The sequence below is a fragment of the Chrysochloris asiatica genome, unplaced genomic scaffold (assembly GCF_000296735.1).
Source record: "Chrysochloris asiatica unplaced genomic scaffold, ChrAsi1.0 scaffold00383, whole genome shotgun sequence".
In the NCBI taxonomy this organism is placed as follows: domain Eukaryota; kingdom Metazoa; phylum Chordata; class Mammalia; order Afrosoricida; family Chrysochloridae; genus Chrysochloris; species Chrysochloris asiatica.
The window spans coordinates 89,047-95,815 of NW_006408901.1; the positions used below are offsets into that span (position 1 = coordinate 89,047).

At 39.7% G+C, this 6,769-nt stretch overlaps 1 protein-coding gene across 1 annotated transcript in view; it reads right to left on the reverse strand.

Annotated features, from left to right (window-relative positions):
• RRAGB (Ras-related GTP binding B) overlaps window positions 1–6,769 on the reverse strand; it is a gene marked incomplete at its 3' end in the record, with an annotated part of 103,993 nt that overhangs the window by 25,063 nt on the left and 72,161 nt on the right. The window lies entirely within an intron of this gene.

A 6,769-nucleotide genomic window follows, 5' to 3' on the forward strand; every position in this document is an offset into this window, starting at 1 on the left:
CCTCCAACAAGATGGATCAGCCAGGTGGCATCATTGATGGCATTGAGTGTGGCGGCGGTAGTGAGGTTGGCCCAGGATTGGATATTGTTTCGTTCTGCTGTGCATGGGGTCGCTATGAGTCGGTTCCGACTCGATGGCACCTGACGACAACAACAACAACAACAACATCAGACAAGGCACTAATCTCTATAATCTACAGGAAACTACAACACCTCTACAAGAGAAAGACAAATAACCCAATTAAAAAATGGACACAGGACACGAACAGACACTTCACCAATGAAGACAGCCAGCCAACCAACATATGAAGAAATGTTCCTGATCATTAGCCATTTGTTGTTATGTACCATTGAGTCTGCTCCAAGCCATAGCAACCCTATATAGGGTTTTGTGGATTGGCTGGTAAGCTTGAATTGCCAACCTTATGGTTCAAACCAACTTTGCAGTCCAGCGCATTAATCCACAGTGCTACACCAGGACTCCACTGTTGTTGTTGTTAAGTGCTGTCGGGTTGGTTCTGACCCATAGGGACCCTGTATAGGGTCTCCAAGGAGCAGTTGGTGAGCTTGAATCACTGACCTTGTGGTTCAAACCGACCTATCAGTCTAGTGCATTAACTCACAGCACCACATCAGGCCTCCATTAGAGAGATACAAATCAAAACAAAATGATAGATCACCTGAAACCAGCAATAACAACAAAATTCTAAAAAGCAGAGGACAATAAACGCTGGCAAGGATATGGAGAGACTGGGACATTTTTACATTGCTGGTGGGACTGTAAAATGGTTTAACCACTCTGGAAAATGGTATTGTGCTTCCTCAGAAAGTTGAAAATAAATACCTTATGATCCACTTGATATATATACAAGAAATATGAACCAGAAGCACACCAATTTTTATCGCAGCACTCTTCACAATAGCAAAAAGATGGAGACAGCCTAAGTGCCCATCATTAGTAGAATGAATAAACTAGCTTTGGTACATACACACAATGGAATCCTATGCTACCTTGAAGAATAACTAAGAAGTTGCAAAACACCTCATAAAATGGATGAAACTTGAGGACATTATGCTGAGTGAAATTAATCAGTCACAAAAGGGCAAACATTGCATAAGACCATTATTGTAAAAGCTTTAGAAAAGATTTCCATACTAAAAGAAAAAAAATCTTTGTTGGTTACCAGGGCTGGGAGGAAGGGTTAATTGGCACACGTTAGTCGACATTCACATCATAGCATGGATGATGGGGAGGGCAAAATCCAACGAAGGGGAGGGCAATACACAAGAAGTGGAAGTAGGGTGGAAAAAACAAGGAAGATACGTAGATTTGCATGGGCTAAATGGGACAGATGTATACTCAACCTTGGAACAACAGGACTCTGTGATACATGGATCTAGACATAGTCTAAATGGGTAAAAGAGGAGAAATAATGTTAAGGGGCTTAACTGTCTTGTGGATATTGGTTTCCCTTGTCTACTACTGTAAAATAGACATTTAAGTGGGATAGAAAATAATATTGGGAAATATGATTACAGAAAGCTTGTGAGCCTATAACTGATTAGAATATCTAAAAGGGGTTCTAGAATTTTCCCAGTGAAAAAGGCTTCTTGTTGAGCATTTGTAGCGTATAGGGCTTTACGTGGAATCCTGAGCCCCATCCAGAACCTTCTGAGGCATGTCATTCCCACTTGAAAGGACATGCAAACCAACTTGGACAGGCTAAAGGAACAGAAGATAATTCTTGAAAGTAAGACCAGCAGGAAAAACACACACACACACAAAAAAAACCCAGACTGTTTAGCTATTACAAGAACAAAAAAGTTGTTCATCTGTGAGCCATCAAGGCAAGCAATTAAGGCTCTCAAGGACAAACCCTACTGCAAGACTGAAACTCACAGGGAACACATGAGCAGATTTGTAAGCTCACTGAGCACTGCAGTGGTCCACTTGTGAGTGAATGTGAGGGAAATACAGTAATGAAGACATAAGCTGTGTTCAACCATGTTCCATAGACTCCTTTCGACTTTGAGATGAGAGAGAAAAGAGGAAATGTTGGTTTATCTGAAGTTTGAAGAGACTTGGGAACTCCTGAGCCCATGGACAATGACCTAACCACTGGGGGATAGAGATGAGAGTGAAACATCCAGCTGATATAAAGTTGGGGGAGGTACAAATGAAACATCCAGCTGATATAAAGTCGGGGGAGGTACGAATGCCCAAACCTGTAGATAGTATCCATTTGACCTAGCTTGGATGGCTTAATGATCAGACTTCAACTAGAGGAAGATAAAGAAGTTTGATATAGGAAGTTAAGTGTAAATTGCTACAATTTGATTAACTTGACCTTTACTTATGGATGTATTTGTTCAAAATACCAACCAAGAGGTAAGGAGTCTTCATATCAAGAATCAAGCTATCCCCTCAGTACCCAGGATTGATAAGGATGGGCAACTTAGACATTGGCTACCTAAAATAGAGGGGCTATAAAGTCATGAAATGGCTGGCTTACAAGTTTTCAAGAAGTTTAGTTTCAGAGTGTGGGGGAGAAGGGTCTGATGAAAGGAGATGGGGATAGGATTCTTTTGATTCAATAGTGAGTAATTGTTATCATGACTAATTGCAATTGTTACAACTGTAAAGGTAGAAGATGTGTTATAAAAAGAGGGGAGTAGTTACTCTTAATTCCAGGAACAGAGGACCCTTGGAGGGAAGGACATGAGATCCTAACCAGAAAAGCAGCAACACCATCAGTTTATAGTATCTGCCTCTATTCTCCTTTTTTTTTTTTTTTTTTAAATATACACAAAAACACACAGGAATATATAATTGTTTAAAAAAAACAAAGGGCACATTTTACAAGCCAGCCTCCTGCCCACTAGTCTACCGCCTTTCTCTTTTCATGACTATAGAATATTCAGCTGCTTTATCTCTGAACCCAATGAAAAAGCCCCACAATATATAAAGCAATCATTAACAGTACTAAAAAGTAAAATAGACAACTCACAAAAATAGGAGATTTTAATACATCACTTTTGATGAGAGTACATAGAGAGAAACTTAACAAAGAGACAGAAGATCTCAACAACACAATCAGCCAACTTACTTCATACACATATACAGACCACTCCACCCAAAAAACACACAATCTTTTCCAGTGCACATGTGTCATTCTCCTGAGTTGATAATATACTGGGCCACAAAGTAAGCCTCAACAAATTTTAAAACAATGAACTTTATACAAAACAGATCGCAATGTTATTAAATTAGAAATCAGTAATATGAAATCAGAGGAAAAGCACAAACACATGAAAACTAAGTAACACTGATAAAAAATGACTGTGTAAGTTATAATAGAAAAAAAAAGGGCATTTGATAAAATCCAATACCAAGTCCTGGTAAAAATTCTCAGCAACACAGGAATAGAAAGGACATTGTTCAACATAATTAAGGAAGGGCATATACTGAAAACCAGAGAGTCCTAGAGTATCAATATAGAATAAGCCCTGGACTGCTAACTGCAAGGATTGTGGTTCAAACCCACCAGCTGCTCCTCAGAAACCCTAAACAAGGTCACTTTAAGTCAGAACCAACTTAACAACACTTAACAATGGAAAACCAACAACCAGCATTTTCAATGGAGAAACACTGAAAGCATTCTCCTTGCAAATGGGAACCAGATAACGATGCTATCTATCATTATTCCTACTTACATTGTACTGGAAATCCTACCCAGGGCACAAAAGTATAAAAAGGAAACAGAACAAATCCAAATTGATACGGAAGGAGTAAAACTATCCCTATTTGCATATACGATCTTATGTGTAGAAAATCCCAGAAACTCAACAATAAATTAATGTAACTAATTGAATGATTAGCAAAGTGGCACTCAAAAATCAGTCAGATTGAAAAAAAAATCAGTCAGATTCCTTTATACCAACAAAGAGAACTCTGAAAAGGAAATCAGTAAAACAATACCATTTACAATAGCTACCAAGAGGATACAATACTTAGGAATAAACCTAACCAGAGATATAAAGGACTTTTACAAAGAAAACTACAAAACACTACAAAAAACTGAAAGAGACCTACATAAATGGGAAAACATAACAAGTTCATGGATAGGAAGATTTAACACTGTAAAAATGTCAGTATTACCTAACACAATCTATGGATATAATGCAATCCTGATCCAGATGCCATCACCATTCTTTAAGGAGATGTAAAAGCCAACCACTAACTTTTAGGAGTCCTGGTGTGGCACTTCAGGATAATGCATTCGACTGCAAGGTTGCTTTGAACCACAAGGTTGGTGGTTCAAACTCACCAGTCGCTCCTCGGAAACTCTATACAGGGTTGCTATGAGTAACTTAACAACAACTTTTATGGAAAGGAAAGAGACCCCGGAATGCACTAATAAAGTAGAACAAGTAGATCTCACTCTTTCCATTTTCAATACCTATAAAGTACTGGTGTGGTGTTGTAGGTTATAACACTGGACTACAAGGTCAGTTTGAACCATAGGTGGTCAGGAGTTCAAACTCACCATCTGCTCCTTGGAAACCCCCTGTAGGGTCGCTATGAGTTGGAACTGACTTGACAGAACTTAACTACAATTATACTCCTACAGCTACAGAAGTATCAACAGCCTGGTATTGGTACAGTGACAGACACATAGACCGATGGAACAAAATTGAGAACCCAGAAATAAATGAACAGGTATGGATAGCTGGTCTTCAACAAATAGCTAAAGTCCATTATATGGGAAAAAGACAGTCTCTTTAATAAAACTGGATATCCATTTGCATAAAAAATGAAACAAGATTCATAACTCATATACAAAAACTAACTAAAAATAGATTTAAAAAACTAAAGTAAAACCTACAAATATTGTTGCCTCAGAGTTGATTTCAACTCATAGTGACCCTGTACAGGGTTTCCTAGGAGCAACTGGTGGGTTTGAACCATCGACCTTGTGGTTCAAAGTCCAGTCCTTGTCCTACAGTGCCACACCAGGAGTCCACAACTATAAAGATCATAAAAAAAAAAAAAAAAATGGTTAAGTGTCATCAAGTCAGTTCCGACTCATAGAACCCTATTAGGGTTTCCAAGGAGCAGTTGGTGGGTTTGAACTGCTGGCCTTGTGGTTCGAAGTCCAGTGATGATCCTAAAGCACCACACCAGGAGTCCATCAAAGAAAATATAAGAGCAAAATTTCCACTCATAGTGAGCCTATAAATCTTTACAGAAACAGAAAGCTTCCTCTTTTTTCCAGAAGTAACTGGTGACTTTGAACTGCCAACCTTGAAGTCAGCAGTCCAGTGCTTATACTACAGTGCCACCTGGCTCTTTAATTTGTGGCATGAAAAGACTACTCAACATAACCCAAAGTACACATCCAGCAGTGGATAAACTAGATGACTGGGAACTCTAAAAATCAAATCGTTTTGTGCATCAGAAGACTTTTCTAAAAGTAAAAATAAACCTGCGGATTGGGGAAAAAATATTTGGCTACAACAGATTTGACAAGTAATAAATCTCAAAAATTTATAGAAAACTTCAGTTCTTCAATAAGAAAAACACTGGGCCGAGAACATGAATAGACACATCCCCTGAACCAAACATCCAGGCAACCAAAAACAGAAGAAGAAATGCTCATGATCATTAGCCATTTGTTGTTGTTGTTAAGTGTCGTTGAGTCAGTTCCGATTCATAGCTACCCTGTATAGGGTTTCCGAGGTGCAGCTGGTAAGGTTGAACTGTCAACCTTGCAATTCAACCAGACCTTGCAGTCCAGCGCAATAACCCACAATACCACACCAGGACTCCATTAGCCATAAGAGAGGTGTATATCAAAACAATGGTGAGTTATCATTTCACCCCAGCAATAACAGCAAAGGTCAATAAGATAGGAAACAACACATGCTGGCCAGGATGTGGAAAGATTAGAACCCTCAGGCACTGATGGTGGGACTCTAATATGGTGTGACCACTGTAGAAAACTGTATGGTGCTTTCTCTTTTTTTCATGTTTTATTGTGAATTATATGATCTTTTACATGGGAGAACTTTAGTTTTATATTAATTCCACCATACATCATTTCATTGCCATGGTCCCAATCCCCTCCATGCATCATCAACCGACCAAAGGGTATACCCTATAAATTCGCCCCCTACACTCCCCCCCCCCATTCTTCAGCACACAGTCCCTCTCCCTCTCTGGATCCAAAATCCTAGGCCAATTAATCACTCCACATCATCGTCTCTGCCTCCATCTCAGGCCTCGCTGCTTCTCTGGGTAGGGTACCGCTCTCGGCTCTTCTCCGTTGATGGTCCTAGAGACCTCTGCTTCTAGACTGGAGAGTTAATCACTCCCTTCCTTGCTACAAAATGTCTACCTTTACATTTCCAACCCTCACAATCATTCACTATTACACTGACAACAATCATTCACTATTGTATCACAGGTGACCCTTCTGCATTTCATTTCATCAGCTCCGTCTACACAGATTGGATAGTACTCACTGGAGATTCTGCCTTCCTCCCTGGCCCCTAGCTCTAGGTTCCCTCTTGAAAGCTTGTAAGCCAGTCACTTCTTGCCTTTGTAGTCCCCCCACCCCCCCAATTTGGGTATTCAATGTCCAAGTTGCCCATCTCTGTCTACTCTGTGTGTGGAGGAGGCGGGAATGTTTCTTGCTGTAAGGATTTGTTCCCTCTTTTGGGTTACTGCATCCATAGGTGTAGGTCAAGTTCATCAAATTGTATCAGAT